Source organism: Condylura cristata, unplaced genomic scaffold (genome assembly GCF_000260355.1).
Source record: "Condylura cristata isolate star-nosed mole 26May11 unplaced genomic scaffold, ConCri1.0 scaffold00006, whole genome shotgun sequence".
Classification (NCBI taxonomy): Eukaryota; Metazoa; Chordata; class Mammalia; order Eulipotyphla; family Talpidae; genus Condylura; species Condylura cristata.
The window spans coordinates 1974084-1989180 of record NW_004567107.1 but is presented as its reverse complement, the minus strand read 5'-3'; the positions used below and the strand labels follow the sequence as shown (position 1 = coordinate 1989180).

At 61.5% G+C, this 15097-nt stretch overlaps 1 protein-coding gene across 2 annotated transcripts in view; it reads right to left on the bottom strand.

Annotated features, from left to right (window-relative positions):
* TTF1 (transcription termination factor, RNA polymerase I) overlaps window positions 1–139 on the bottom strand; it is a 14539-nt gene extending 14400 nt beyond the window's left edge. For both annotated transcript variants that reach the window (XM_012721589.1, XM_012721590.1), the window contains exon 1: window positions 58–139. The gene's annotated coding sequence lies outside the window, so the exon portion shown is untranslated. The remainder of the gene's footprint in view (window positions 1–57) is intronic.
* Window positions 140–15097: the final 14958 nt, after the last annotated feature.

Genomic DNA, 15097 nt, shown 5'->3' with positions numbered 1-15097 from the left:
CTCCTGGCCCTGCGGCCGCCCGAGGGCCGAGGCGGCCGCCGCCCCCGCGCGACTTACGCCGGCGCGTCCACAAAGAGCCGATCGGCGGGAAAAGGCGACTTTATGCCGCGCTCCGAAAGCTCCGCCACTTGCTTTTCAAACCGGAAGCGTGTGGTGGTGGAAGCGGAAGCCGGAGAGCGTCACTTCCGGCCCGCTCGCCGCTTCCCGCTGCCATAGCAACAGCACCGCGGCTGGAACCGTTGCCTGCCGCCCGCGGGTCCTGCGGCCGGGGGAAGGGGGGCGCCGAGCGAACCCTGAAACGAAGACGCGCGCCGAGTTCTGCCATTGGCTCGCGATTTCACTCACGCTGCAGGTGGCTCGCGATTTCACGCACGCTGCCCGTTTGCTTGGCACGGTTTTTGCCGAGCTCCAGAAATGAACGGGATGGTGAGGTCCAGACCCGAGGGCAGCGTCAGAGCATCCGCGAAGGGGAATACTACGGGGTGGCTGCCACCTCAGGTGGGAGGGAGAGCTCTTGGAGGAGTGACATTTAAGCTGACTTCTAAGTGAAAGGGGCAGCAGAAATCTAGGTGGACGCGGTGAGGACACAGACACAAAGGGCCTGAACTAGGTCCCTGGAGGACTCGAAAGAGGCCTGGGCACTTGGAGCCCAGTGAGTGAAGGGCAGAGTGTAGGAACGCGAAGGTGGCAGGGGCTGCTGGTGCAGGAGTGGGTGTAATTACGCTTAGGTGAAGGTTGGAGCTACAATTCCAATCGTCCGATTTCAACTAAGTCTTCATTTTTTGTTCTTGAGTCTTGATTTTTTTAAAGATTATTTATTCATACAGAACTGGGGCCAGAGGTGCAGAGGCAGTGAGAGACTTCACCAGAGACACAGTGGGGAGCAGAACAGGAAGATTGAGGAAGTACACTGCTGAGGGGAGCAGCGGGCAGGTCAGGAGAGGTCTGCCGCGCCCTGTGGTCACCTCCGGGGAGGGGATCGAACTCGCACTGAAGCGGCTGTGGCCAGCTTGCAGTGTTGCGTCCTCACCCATTTTGCCACCAGGGAGGGCCCGAGTCTTGATTTTTAATGATTAAAAATGTTGCACATAGGACCTAATGCACCCTCCATGATGGCGCAGTGGGTTAAAGTGCAGCACTGCAAGCTAGCTGCATCACTTCAGTGAGAGTTTGATCCCCACCCCGGAGATGACCCACATGGCGCGGCAGACCTCTCCTGCCTCGCCCGCTGCTCCCCTCAGCAGTGTACTTCATCAGTAGGACTGTTCTGCTCCCTACTCTGGTGAATCCTCTCTCCCCCCAGTGTATGAATACTGGCCTTTACCCTAGTCCTGTATGAATAAATAAATAAATAAATCTTTAAAAAACAAAGTTGAACCCAGCCACGTAGAGGTCAGTATCTGCACCAGCCAAGCTTTGAGCTTCACTGTATCGTGGGCATACCCTGCATCGGCAACCATCCTCTCATTTCTCTGAGAACAGCCCTTTGTGGAAGGCACTTTCTCCATCCCTTGTGATGGAGAAAGCCAGGGCGTGAGGTATTCTGTCCAAGGAGGCTGACTGCTGCCCTGCCTGCCCCTCACTGCACCACCCTGCTACTTCTGTGTGAGCTGCCATGTGGTTTGGCCAAAACGTGCACGACTTACATTTCCCTGAAAGTCCGGGAGTGAAGCAGCCTGGAGAAATCATAAATACACATAGCACTTTGTTAGGTCACCCCAAGGCTGCTCCAGGCCCTAGCTGAGCATGTGCAAGTCCATCTCACCTGTCCTTGGTGCAGTTCAGTCTGGGTGAACCCCTTGAGCCTGGAAGAGATGTACATGTTTAATGAAGGTGGTGATGGATGGATGAACCCACAAACTTGCCTGGGACTGGAAGGCAGACTTGAGGCCACCAGACCAGGGCTCTACAAACACTGCACCAACCACTTGGGAAACTCACAAAGTGCAGCTTCCCAGCCTTGTGCCCGAACGCCGGGCATGGCCATTCAGTCGCCTGAGGCCTAGCGGGTTGATAGCGGTGATACAGCTACGGAGACCGTCCAGGGCCCGGACAGGTGCTTGCTGAAGTGTTCAGGGTCAAATGTGACACTGTCTGCAGGTCCTTCAAAAAGTGGTTCGGCTCTCTTACAACACACCGGAGAAGCAGCTGCGTCAGACGTCCACGACGGGTGGACAAAGGAGGCTTTTCAAATGCATCTCCCGGGGCCCTATTTCCAGACAGTCTGATTGTGTCAATCTGTGTTTCTCAGTGTCCCTCCATCCTGCTTCTCAACGTTGGTCACCGTGGACCTTAACCTCCACACCCATTTCATAGAAGGTCCAAGCGGATGTTGGTTTGAGGTCACCTGTGGATGAGCAGAAGTATCAGGCCTGGCGCCGGTTTCTATCTCATGGGGAGAATTTAGGGGCAGGATTTGTGCACACCCATCCTGGGGAAGGGAGGAGAAGCGGCAGCCTGTGCGGTGGGGAAGGATAAGGGTACTTTTGACTTGTGAGCCCAGAGGACCCCCATCGCTTTTAACAGGACCCAGTTGTGAGTCTGGTCCTTTCCTCACTCCACACGCGAAAGCTCTAAAGAGGCCCACCTTGGTGACCAAGAAGTTTCTTGAAAGGAAAACGTTCTACAAACTCACTGGCCCTTGGCGTCCTGTCACCGTGGAGACGGACCGTCCCATTCTGCCTACAGGGGAGCCTTGACCGGCTCCTGGTTCCGGTCCACAGCGCAGTGCCCAGAAGACGCCCAGAGGAAACACCAGGACTTATCCAGGGGCTTTGGGGCTCCTGGCAACGAGACAGGGAGCGCGAGGTGGTCGTGCCCGCTGCGGAGGGGGCCCTGCTCCAGGGGCCCACCCCGGGGTCCGGTGGCGCCGCCGGGGGCCCCGCCGCTCCGCCTAGGGGCTTGGCGCCCACCCACAAGTTGGACAGAACTCAAGTTCAAGGCGGCGAGCTGACTCCGGCGAACCCCAGGATGGCGGAGGCCAAGAACCCCCGCCAGGACCTCAGGCCATGGAAGAAGAAGAAGCAGCCGGTGCACCGCACGGTCAGCCAGATCTGCCCGCCCCCGCGGCGGCCGCTGACCGTGGCCGACATCCGGCCAGGCATGGAGAACGAGCGGTTGGGGGTCGTGAGGGATTCCATGTTTCAGAACCCGCTCATCGTCAAGGTGAGCCCCCGCCCTCCCCGGCACCCACGCGCGGCATCCCCCCCCCCCCCCGCGGTCCCGGCAGATCGCCTCTCTGAGCCTCAGTTTCCTCGCTCTCAAAGTGGGCTGGTAATGGCGTGCCTCAAAGGGGTGCCTTGCGAAGGTCGGCTAGAGCCCCCCGGAGCGCCTGGCACGCGTTTGGGCGATGTAGGCGGAGGCTGTGTGCCCCGCAGCCCCCTGCGCTGCCACAGGGCAGGACGGGTCGCCGCACCCGGTTTACGTCTTCCCCGCTGGCAGGCTTCGTGGGGGGTGGGGGTCGCGGCACGCGCCTCCCCTGCCCTACACGCCGGGCCGTCCAGCCGAGCGCTGTGGCTCTCCCCTGGAAACACCCCCCACGCAGGGGCTCCCCCCACCACCGCAGACGCAGGTGCAGGTGCATACACCTGGCGGGCGGAAGGGCGAACCCTGCCCCGCGGGCCCCAGGCGCCCGGCGGGGAGCTGCTGTGGCCGGCGACACCGCCAACCCCGGGCGCGCCCCCTCGCTTCGGCCTCCTTCCGGGCTGGGGGTCCCCCACCCGCTGGACCCCCCCTTTCTGGGGCGGCGGGAGTCCCGCCCAGGGGCTGGCGCCGGGACCACCCGAGCAACTCCACCCGGCGCCGCTGGGGGGCGGTGCGAGGTCACGAATGCGCTCAGATCCCCGAAGCCGCGGGGACCACGCGGCGTAACCATGGAGTCACAGTAAATAAAGACGATTTATGTCCATGCCAGGCGCCCCTCGAAGCCCAGAGGGTTTTGTGTTGGTTTTGTTTTTGGTACAGAGAGCCTGGGCTTCCTTAACACCATGCTGGAATTTGCTGAGTTAATTGGTTCCTGGGAAATTTTAACTCTGTCCTTTTGCCTTTCCCAGAACTCGGGGTGCAGCCCTGGGGGAGGCTGGCTTATCAGCCAGTGCCCTTCGTCCCATAGGCCCGCTTCCTTAGGCCCCCCAAAGTGGACCACGGGGCCTCGCCTCTAGGTGAGAAGAGCCCTGTCCGCTGACAGATGGCACAGACAGATGGACGGCCCCTTTCTGGGATTAAGGGGAGACCTCTCCCTCTCCCCTACTCCCGCGGATCTGTGGCTTCAGTGTTAGGCCACTGCTTTCCCCCGCGTGGCTTCCGAGGCCACTCCTGCCAGCTGAGACCGGAACGCGGGGCTGCGCTGCAGCGCTACACACACACACCGCTGGTGTGGGGGCGCAGAGCACTCGCCCCCCCCCACCGCCACGCCCCCCCGTATTTACACTGTGCTCCTCTGGGCAGAACACGGCACAGCCTATTCCAGCAGCACAGGCCTCCGGGGCCCCCGCCCCCCCCCTCCTCTCCCACGTCAGGGTCAGCACTGGTCTCTGGGTGGCGCCAGCGCAACAATTTCCGGGCGACATCAGTGATTCCTGGACCCAGCCCTCCGTGGACAGTGGACGCTGTAGGGAGATGCCTTGGCCACCACCGGGGCTCTGTCCGGGAGAGGCGGCCGACCGCCCTGGCGGCCTGGGGCTGGTGCCGCCGGCATCCTGGCGTCCTGCAGCCCAGCAGCCAGGGGCAGGGACGCGTCCTTCCTCCTTCCCTCCCCCGACCCTCAAGGTCCCGATGGGCTGTGAGGGACTCTCTGTAGCAGTTAAGGTTATGTCCAAGTCAATAAGATTTTCTTCCAGAGCTGCCCTAGAGGAAAGCTGCAGAGATGGTGGGAGCAAGAGGAACCGACTGTTGCCTTGCCCAGACCCTCTGCAAACGCCCCAGGGCACCTGGCGGGCTCTGTGCTCCAGGCCCTGCCCCTGCCCACCTGTCCGACGACGTCATCCCCTCTGTTCTAAAGGCAATCTAAATTGTGGGAAAATTTTGGAAACTTTGGATTTGTAGAAAGGAGAAGATGCAGAGTAGTCCAGACGGTGGCACCTTTAGATGCATTTATTTTCTTTTCAGATGTATTTATTTATGCGTACAGAGCTGGGGTACAGCCAGAGGTGCAGGGGTGAGAGGTTTCGCCAGAGACAGAGCGGGGAGCAGAACAGGTGCATCTACTGACACACGCCGCTGAGGGGGCAGCGGGCGGGTCAGGAGAGGTCTGCCGCGCCCTGGGGGTCCCTCCCTGGTGGGGATCCAGCCGGCCACAGTGGCTGCATTCAGCTTTGCAGTGCTGCGCCTTAACCCCTCGCTCCACCAGGGAGGGCCCAGAAGATTCTTTAGTAAACTGAGTTGCTGGGAGGGAGCTTTATCGGACTGTGCACTTGAGGCTTGTGGGTTTCTTCCCGGTGACACGTCTGCCCCACCAGCCTGGGGTTCCCAGCTGGGGTTCGCTGCGCTCCTCGCCTGTGCGGGGAGCCCTGGGAGCCTTTAAAGGAAGATGGCAGCAGGGTGTTTCGGTGCTGTCTGCATCTGAACCGGAAGGCTGCGTCTGTATCGGCGGAAGGTAACACCTGAGGGATCATCGCGTATTCCACCATATTGGGGGGCTGTTGTTCCGATTGTTTTCTCCAGTGAATAGGATCAGGGGGTTTGCTTTTTCATTTAAAATGCAGACACTGCCTGAGCAAACCCAGCACTGCTATTTCACACCCCTGGAATTTACCAGGACGTAGACGCATCAGTTATTCAAGAACATGTCTGCAAGATGCCACAGCAACCAGGTGAAAAGTGAAAGCTCAGACACCCGATCAGCTATTTCACCTATCAGCACTCGACTCTGCCTGTTTAGAGCCAAGCCGACGGGTTACTGCGTGGGGCTGATTGAGTCAAGTCCGTGTTTTATGCGGCCACAAAAAGATGTAAATATTTTCCATTAGAGAGGGTTTCTACTCGATTGTAGAAAGTGACGGGCAGTTAGCTAGTTTCCTTTCAATGTGACTCTCGGGGAAGAATAAAATGAAATAGCGAAAGACCCAGCCTCCCCCGCCCGACTCCCGCTTCCCCAGATCCTGTGACTTGACGTGGGATCGCAGCCCTGTCGGGAGCTTCCTGCCACGGGATTCAGCAGATATCCTGTCAATACAATTATAGGCAGAGGCTGCTCGGAGTGCCGCTGACAGCCCAATCCCTGCGCCCGGAGAGGCGGCTGCGAGGCGGGCGGGATTCGTTGAAGCCGGCAGCTTCAGAAAGTGACATGATCACGGAGCCCGATTTTTCATAATTTATGACGGACTCTGTTTTCTGTGGGGTTTATGTCGCAAATAAGAAGTGCCTGCCTCTGTACAACAGCGTGACGGAATCACAGCCCTGGGGGCGGGAGGAGGCCTCGACAGCCGGCCCAGCTCCTGCTCAGAGAACGTCAAGGCCCAGGGGTTCTCACCCAAAGGGCCAGCCTGCACTGGCGGCAGGAGTGGGGTGAGATTCGGCTCCGCAGGCAGCCAGCCCCCCGCCCTATCGGCCACAACACACAATAATGAATCAAGGCCCACTCAGATTGGGCACGTCTGTCCGCCAAAGGTTGACAGGTGAGTCTGACTCCAACAGCGTTTCAAACGCTCCTTCCAAGCAGCACTCATTCTTAGGGTACCTTGACTGCCAGGGTAAATGTTTACTCAGTGTCCAGCCACCCCAAGCTCTCGTGCAGCCCTAAAAACAATTGAGAACTCAGTCCCTGACCACTGGGAGAAACAGGAATATCTACTTGTATACACGCAGGTGTGTGTGTGATAAATACCCCTACAGGTGCACATGACAGATGCATAGATGCAGGGCCGTGTCATGTGTGGTGTATGTGATGCCCGTGTTATGTGGCATGGAATACATCTGTACTTACATCGCTCAACACTGCACCTGCCCGGAAGGAAGTCTCGGGAAACCGCTTTAACTTTGCACACACACGCGCACCCCAACAGTAAGACAAGCAGTCCCGGCCGGCCGCCTCTGTGAGTTTGCAGTGGGCGCCGCCCAGAGGGTTTGGATTTGGGAGGAGGAGGAGCCCGAAGGGGCACTGGGGAGACAGGCGGAGGCGCAGAGGTGGGCTGGACCTGGGCGGGAAGAGGCAGGTCCTGACAGGGCGGGCGCGAGGGGCCTCGCTCGCTGGGGCCAGCGGCCTGTGTCCCTCAGGTCCCAGGCTCCTTAGATTCCCCCCAGTTTGAGCTCTGCCTTGAGGCTGGCGCTCGGCTGGGACCGCTAGCCCAGATCCCGAGGAAGCGCCGGTTTGGGCCCAGGGACCGGTGCCCTCCACCACGAGGCGGCCACGCCGCGCCACGGACAGAGGCCTCGGGCATGCGTGCTGCCGCTGGTCGGCGGGAGACGCGGACAGAGGCGAGTGGCGCTGCACACAGGTGCGCACACGCACACGCCCACACCACAGCGACGCACACGCGGGCCAGGGCTCCTGTCACGTGCGAATGCGCCACGCCGCTGCCCCGCCGACCACCACACACCTCTGGTGGCTCCGACCTTTCTGCGTCCAATCCCAGTGTGACAGGAAGGGGTGCTGTCACTCTCTGGGAAAGCAGTGGGCTGACGCTTCCCCGCTGCCTCCCTGCGCCCCTTTCTGCGCCCCTTTCCTTCTTTGTAAGTCGAGGCCTCACTCCCCGGCCCCACGCAAGTCCTGGGCGAGCTAATGGCCGTTTTAGCCCCCCGCTGCTCCCGCAGGCTTCTGGCACAGCCCCGGGGGGTCGGCCCCCTCTGCCCCTCTGGAAAGGGGGTGCTCTGCTTTGAACCCTTAACGAAGACCTCAGGCTTCCGTTTCCTCCGGTTGAAATTCAGCGCCCCCCCCTTTCCCTGGCTCCCAGGACCCAGGGCGTCGGGAGGCCCAGCGGGCGAACTCGTCACCGCGGCTCAGCGCCCGCTCGTGCTGTGATTCGGGCCGCTCTTCCATTATTTGAAGGACCAAGTTTTCTTGATTTACTGCTGGCAGACAGAACGTCAAGCCCGCTTTTCCCGCGTATTGCTTTCCAAGCTGTGCGGGGTCTCCAGAAGAGTCGGAGGCCTGGTGAAATGTGACTCAGCTGCATTGTTCAAGGCCGTGCCGCTCTACCTGTTTAAAAGCACAAAGCAAAGGCACCGGGTGAAGTGTATCCGTGTGAGACGCGAGCGCCCGAGGCCACCCAGGCCGCGGGACGCGAGTTTGGGGCTTCAGTGCTGCGTTGGTGCGGGCCTGGCCGCCAGGACAGGCGTGGACGGGCTCCCGGCACCGGCGTCCTCCCAGCCTCGGCCTCACCTGCTGCCAGCGCCTGCGTTGGGACCTCTGGCCGGGCAGACAGAAACAGGCCGAGCCGGGCGGTCCCAGCCGGGCCAGCCTGGGCCTCTCTGCACGCGTGTGGTGAAGGGGGAGCTTCTCACTTGGCTTGTTGAAAAAAGAAAAAGTGGGCACTTGATGGCCACTGTTGGCGGTTCAACCAACGAGAGAAACGCTGCCAGCTGCTCACCTTTACCCTCTGTGTCCCGTGGCAAATGCCGCCGCCCGACTGGGCAAACACCCGTGGGGGGCGGTGAAGTTCGGCATTCGTAAGCTGCGTGCCCATGCGTGAGCCCAAGTCGCTGAAGTTTGTCCAGAGGATGAAAGGGGACACCTAGCAGCACCGTGGTTTCGAGGAGCAGCTTTAGCGAGGGCCAAGGTGGCCGGTGGGGCTGGACCCGGCGCACGGCGGGGGCGGACCCAGCCGAAGGTCAGCGGCCACCGCCCCCACAGAGGCGGCGCCCATGGCGACTTGCCGCTAGGGACGAGCTCGGGGCTCTGTGGCCGCCCTGGACGGTGACGGTGGTGCCTGCGCTGGGGGCCACGGGGAGCTGCTCCTGAGTGTCCTGTCCACGTTTAAGAACAGAGTAGACCTAAATTTGGGGGTCTGTTCATGCCTGCAAGGCCATTCCCGAGCCCGTCCTGCTTTAGCAAGCGCCCACCGTGGAAAGGCCCCGTGAAGACGTTTCCTGAGTGCGTGTCCACGGGGCGTGCGGCCTGCGCAGGGAGAGCCAGCCTCGCTCGCTGCGGCCAAGGCCGAGGCACGGAGGCGGAGCCAGGCCAGGCGAGTCTCGGTGAGCTCACTGAGTGGCGGAGCTGCCCGGTGAGGTCGGGTCCCGGGGGGCAGCGGGAAGGGGCGCTGGCCAGGCAGCGGCCTCCCATCCGCAGTGGGCAGGGTGTCCGCCTGGAGAGCGGCCTGTGAGCGTCCTGGGGGAGCAGCAGGGCGCGTCACAGCCACCGCGTGAGTGGACAGGTCTCTGGTGCCTGCTGTGGCCTGGGGACACAGCGCAGTCTCCAGGCTACAGGCTTTGCCTTCCCGGAGTTAGAATCCAGAGGGCAGAAACTGCTGTAAGAGCCAGCAGGGGACGGGGGGTGACAGGCGTCTGGGGGTCCATGCCCGGCGGCTGCCCCTGGACCGGGGGACACAGGGGGTCTGGGCTGGCCTGCTTGCGCCGAGTGCTGACGCAGCGATCAGGGCACATTCGGGGCACCGGGGAGCCAGGCAGGGTAGGTGGAGTGATTGTGCGGCCTGAAACGGAGACGATTTTGGGGTCCCTCATTACGAAGCAGAGGACATTATGAGGAAGGCTGGAAATAAAGCCCCAGGCCATGGGAGGGGCTCCACGCCAGGGCGGCCCTGGGCCAGTGCCTCGGCTTCAGGTACGGGGACAGTTGACCGGGGGAGAGGAGCTGGCCCAGACAGGCGGCCTCCGCAGCGTGGGCGCGGGGTAAAGGGCGCTCAGGGGCCAGGCCGGCCCCAGTCCTGCCCTCGGCTGTCACGGCGCCTCATGCCCCCGTGTGCCGAGGGACGGAGCCCCCGACCGGACACCAGGCCCAGCCCACGGGACGCACATGCCGCACGCTCCGGCCAGGACAGTGGCGACCACGACTGTGGCTGAGCCTCGGCTTCCGCACCCCTGAACAGCTGCCCGCCCCCCAGCCCGGCCCCCAGAGCCCCGGAGCCTGCCCACCCATGCTCATTCTGTCATTTGCAAATGCTTCTTGAGGGACTGCAGGGGCCAGCAGGTGTGGGGGTGCCCTGGGGACCCAAGAGCCTTGGCTCCCACCTGCTGCAGGAGTGAGGCCCTGCTGAGGACAAGGGGGAAGTGAAGATCCTTGGGGAGAAGGAGGCGGGGCTGGCCGCCAGGGACCCCCACCCTGAGCCCCGCCCTGAGGACCAGAGGGTGCAGCCTGAGGCCTGAGAGGAGCAGGTATTCTGTGTAGGGGCGGTGGGCAGACTGTTCCAGGCCAAAGGAGAGGCTTTGTGAGGGGACCCCAGATGAGGAGGCACCTGGAGCTTTGGGGCCCTTAGGGGCAGGCGAGCTGGGGGGTTGCCGAACGGGGATGGGCGGGGAGGGTGGGGCCAGACCCTGTGGTCCAGACACGGCAACGGACCTGTGGGGCCACACGGCAACGGACCTGTGGGGCCGAGCAAGTGACAGTCCCAGGCTGGGGGATGGCCGCGCCCTCCCCTGCCAGCTGACGCCTCTGCCCGGCGCCCCCCCAGGCTGGCTGCCCGGGCGCCAGCAGGCGGATGCGGGCTCCCCATTTAGGGTCAGTGGCAGCGATTTGTTTATTTTTTGCAAGTTTAAAAAGCCTCTCTTCGCTGCGCTCCGAATTTCTGCCGCGTCTTTGGCGGAACCTGCCGGAGCGAAGCGAGGGGTCCCCGAGGGCTGAGAGCGGGCGTAGCGGCTGCCTCCGGAACCCACATAAACTGTCACTGAAGACTTTGCTCTCTGTAGGTACCCAGTGGGCATAAATTCGAGGGCTTAAGCGAGTCTTTCAAAAACTCCCCTCTGCAGGGAGCGTCTGCCTGATGGTTCTGAGAGCTCCGTCTCTCCTCAGCAGCCGCTGCTTCTCCCTGCCTCTGCTCCCAGCGCCTGGCAGGATGTCGGGGCGCCCACTCCCCAGCAGAGAGGGTGCTGGGGGCGGCTGAGGCTTGCGCTGGGCTGCCAGGGACCTCCTGGCCGCAGGCCCACTGGCTGGCCGGTGCCCCCCGCCAAGCCAGCTAACAGCGCCCTGCAGGTGCCGGGACCAGCGCTGGCCCCTCTCCGGCACTGGCATGGTCTCCTCCCAGTCTGTGCACTAAGCGGCGGGTTCCCCCCACCCCCACCTTACAGCAGGGAGCGAGGCGTGTGGAGGTTCTCCAGGTCCCCACCGCTGTGCGGCTCAGGCTTGGAGCAGCCGGCTTCCCGCAAGGCCTGGCCGCCGCTCAGGTCAGCACCTCAGAGGGAAGGGGCTGGCCAACCCTGACGCCCCCTGGCGGGCTGACCAAGCCCCGGGCTTTTACACACACACACCCCGGGGTGCTGGGAGCTCAGGAGAGGGGTGACGGCCAGGGCCACAGGGAGTGTGAAGGGCACTGCCCGTGGTGGGGCTGGTGGCCTGACAAGTAGGCCACACGGCCAGTTCTCGAGCTGCTGGGTGCGGCGTCCAGTGCAGCCCGTGTCCAGCTGCCGCCCCAGAGGCAGGCGGACCTCCTGTCCACACGGCACCAGCACGGTTGTGCCAGGGCCGCGCCCGCATCTACCGGGTGGCTCAGGAAAGCAGGGAGGGAGGCTGCCCATTGCCGGCCTGTGAAGGAGGAAGCGGCCTGGTGTGCTGTGCTGGGAGCCCGGCCTGCTCCAAGGGGCAGCCCCAGGGGCGGCCGCCGCAGCCGGGACAGCGGCCCTCCCCTCTCAGTGACACGCAGGCCTCAGAAGGGGCGAGCGGCGAGGGTGGCTGGTTTCCCACGGAGGGCTGGGCGGGGGGCTCCCAGCTGGCGCATCTGCTGGCCAGGGGCCAGCGCAGCCGGCCAGACTGCTGGGGCGGCCGCACCCTTTCAAAGGGAGGTGCCCTCCCCCTCCCCAGCGCCCTCCCCCTCCACCCTAATCAGAGAGCAAATTGTTATCAGATTAGCGGCAGCACGGAAAAGCACAGCCCCTGCCGGGTCGTTAGCATTTAGATAGACCGGGACGGACCCGCACAGGAGCATCAAAGCCGGCTCGGCCGCAGGAGGGATTAGTTTCTTTAACCAACGGGCCTGATCTGGCCTAACTCATTACCCTGCCTCCTCGCGGCTCCAGCCATTGAAGATTATGCCGTTCAGGCCTCTCCCTTGTTTTCCTCGAGCCTGGGCTATTGAATTGTACATTCTTGCGCAGTCCCGTCAATACTCAGCGGCCTGAGGTTCTAATTCTGCTTCATTTAAACTTCATCAACTTTTCCAATCAAGTGGAAGGATCCGAGATGGGCTCTCAGAGCAGCAGGCCGGCTCCCTTTGTCAGATAATTCATTCTGCCTCCTCCCCGCCTCCCCGCCCTCTTCCCCCGCCTCCCTCCCCGCCCCTCCCAGCACTCTCCCTCCACTCCTTACCCCAATGCCGAAAATGAGATTACAGTATTTAAATGACTATGATAATCAATCTGGGGACCCGGGGCTGAGATTGAGGTTAATTTTTCTTAGCAGAACAAAGAAGAGAGTGTCTCCAGGGACGGGAAGTGCAATCCGACCTGCCTGCTTGTGGTTTTCCTCCCCTGCCATTGCAGTTTTAGAGTCTTTTCTTGTTACTAACCAGGCGCCGAGTGTGATTTTTAAGGGCGAAGGCCGGAGGCAAACAGGCCCGGGACCCCAAACTGATAAACAGCACACAGCCTCCCATCAACCACCTTCACAGGAGAAAAGGCCCTTACCTGGTGTGAGCACAGACCTAATGAAAGGGTGATCATCTCCCTTTATTTTTAAACACACGAGGAGTAATTCCCCACTGTCAGACCGTCACTCAGCCCCTGCTGCGCCAGGAAACTTTTGACTGAAAAGCCTGTCACTCACGCGTCTTCCCTGGCAGCCTCTGCGGCTGTAGAAGTTGGGATTTTTGTCGTGTTTTGGCTAATTGGAGACAGGGTCATTATGCCACGGAAAAGCCACATGAAAGTGACTTGCTGGATTGTACCCGCTGCTGTGGCGGGGGCCCACCGCCTCCGCCCGCACCCCAGCTCCGAGACACAGAAGCGGGATGTGTCTATTTGCCTGTCTGCCTCTGCTGTCTGTCAGAACAGTTGCGCGTGCGGCCACCAATGTTATCTTTTATTTGTGTCAGGAGAGAGGATTTGACAAGTTCCGTATACAATGTTCCTTTGGCAAGGCAAATTTTTCATACCAATTTTGAGCAGGAAATGAAACTATCTTTCAGCAGAACGAGCAGCAGCATCTTTGGACAGACTTATGATGGGAGGGAGGATCGCAGAACTCTGTCTCCTGGCTGGGTCCCGAAAAGCCTAATACATTTTTTAAAAAGTGGGAGCTGGTTCCCCTCTGCTCCTAGCTGGGGGGATAAAGAGCACCCTTCCATGCGTCTTCAGACACCCCTGCTCCCCACAGTCACTAATAGGCTGCAATCCACCCTCCGTCTTTGATATGATAACGACGCTGATGGGGCCCTTTCAACTGTGGGCAAGTCTCGTCTCCGCATTTGCAGAGCAAAATATCTAATACCCAGCGCTGAAAGAGCCGCCAGTAAGCAGCCCCGCCTGTGTCAGGGAACCTCCGTTACTACTGCTCATCTGAAAAACGCCTCTCTCCCCTCTGCTACCAAACTCACTTGGGGCACTGGTTTATGGTGACATTTTTCTTTCTTAAAGCAAATATTGACTCGCCACAGGGAAATTAAGACTCCATTAGGCACGGCTACCTGGTAGGCAGCCACGTCACGCAGCCCTGCTGCTGTTAACTGGCTTCTTCCTCAGGAGCAGACCAGGGATGGGGAGGAGACGCCGGATCTAAGCCATAATTTCCTGAAATGACCCGACCTAAACCAGCCGGAGAGGTGCCACACGACCGCCATCTGAACACACAGAAGACGCGGCCTGTCGAGATAGTGACCTTGCCAACATGCACGCCAGTGGGTGCAGCTCTCTGCGGACGGGGGGAGGACCCCCACCCGGCCCTCCCCCGGCCTCAGAAGCCCGAGGGGAGGCTTCCTCCAGGGTCACAGCCGGGCGGCCCTGCCAGTGCCCACACCTTCCCAGTGCCCACACCCACCCCCTCCTGCCTCTCCCGCCCGCTCGCCCCATCGCAGGTGGCCGCTGTGACGCTGCACTAGGCCCCGCCTTACTGGCCACACGGTGGAGCAAAGGGCCCCAGCCTGGGCGGCGCATGGACACGCAGCCTCGCCGTGCTGGGGGCGACATAGCCGGGTCGGGTCAGGTGTGGACTGGCTGTGCCTGCTGCCGGCTGAGGGGTCGGTGCCAGGCCTCTCTGGCTTGCAGACTCCCGTCTCCCTCCGCTCGGTGTTCCCCGAGTGAGGGTCTATTTCCAAACCTCACCTTTCTATGGACACCTGTGATCGGATTAGGGACCCACTCCCGCCCATCAATGGGTTACCCCTGCAGGGACCCGCCTGGTTCATGAGCTGCGGGGAGGCGAACAGGGCAGTCGCTCGGGTGAGGCCCTGGACGTTGAACCTTGGGCTCCCCTCGTGATGAAATCTGCGGGTATGGGGAGCACCGAGAGCTCCCTGTGTCTCCGCCAGTGTGGCGTAGACCACTCGGGAATAGCCACAGGTCTCCCGTCACCCATGGTACTTTGCCATGTTGTTGCTGTTTAATCCTTAACGTGCCTAACTTGGGTCACTAACCATCCGGAAGGCAGACCCGCATGTCCTTTTTATTTCTCACAGAGCTATCCACCCACCCACCCATCCCTCACCCACCCACCTGCCCACCCACTGTTACAGTCAACAAACACTTGCTGCGTTTCCATGACACCCGCAGGCAGCCCGCCAGGCCCTTGCCTACCCGATGAATTCTTTCCCCCCTGTGTGCTCAGCTGAGCCCTGCCCACGGCTGTCCCACCCTCTCCACACCCTGTCACACCAGGGCCTCTGCTGCCCCCACTGCCAGGACGCCTTCCTCACTGTCCCGTCGTGGGCCGGGACGCACGTCGGTGAGCCTTGCTCACCCCTGGCTCCCGAGCCAGCTGCCGACTGCCCCCCACACACGTGGGTCCGCCTCTTGGGCTTTCCGGTTTTGATTTTTGCATGAAATGTCACGATGACCTTAACGT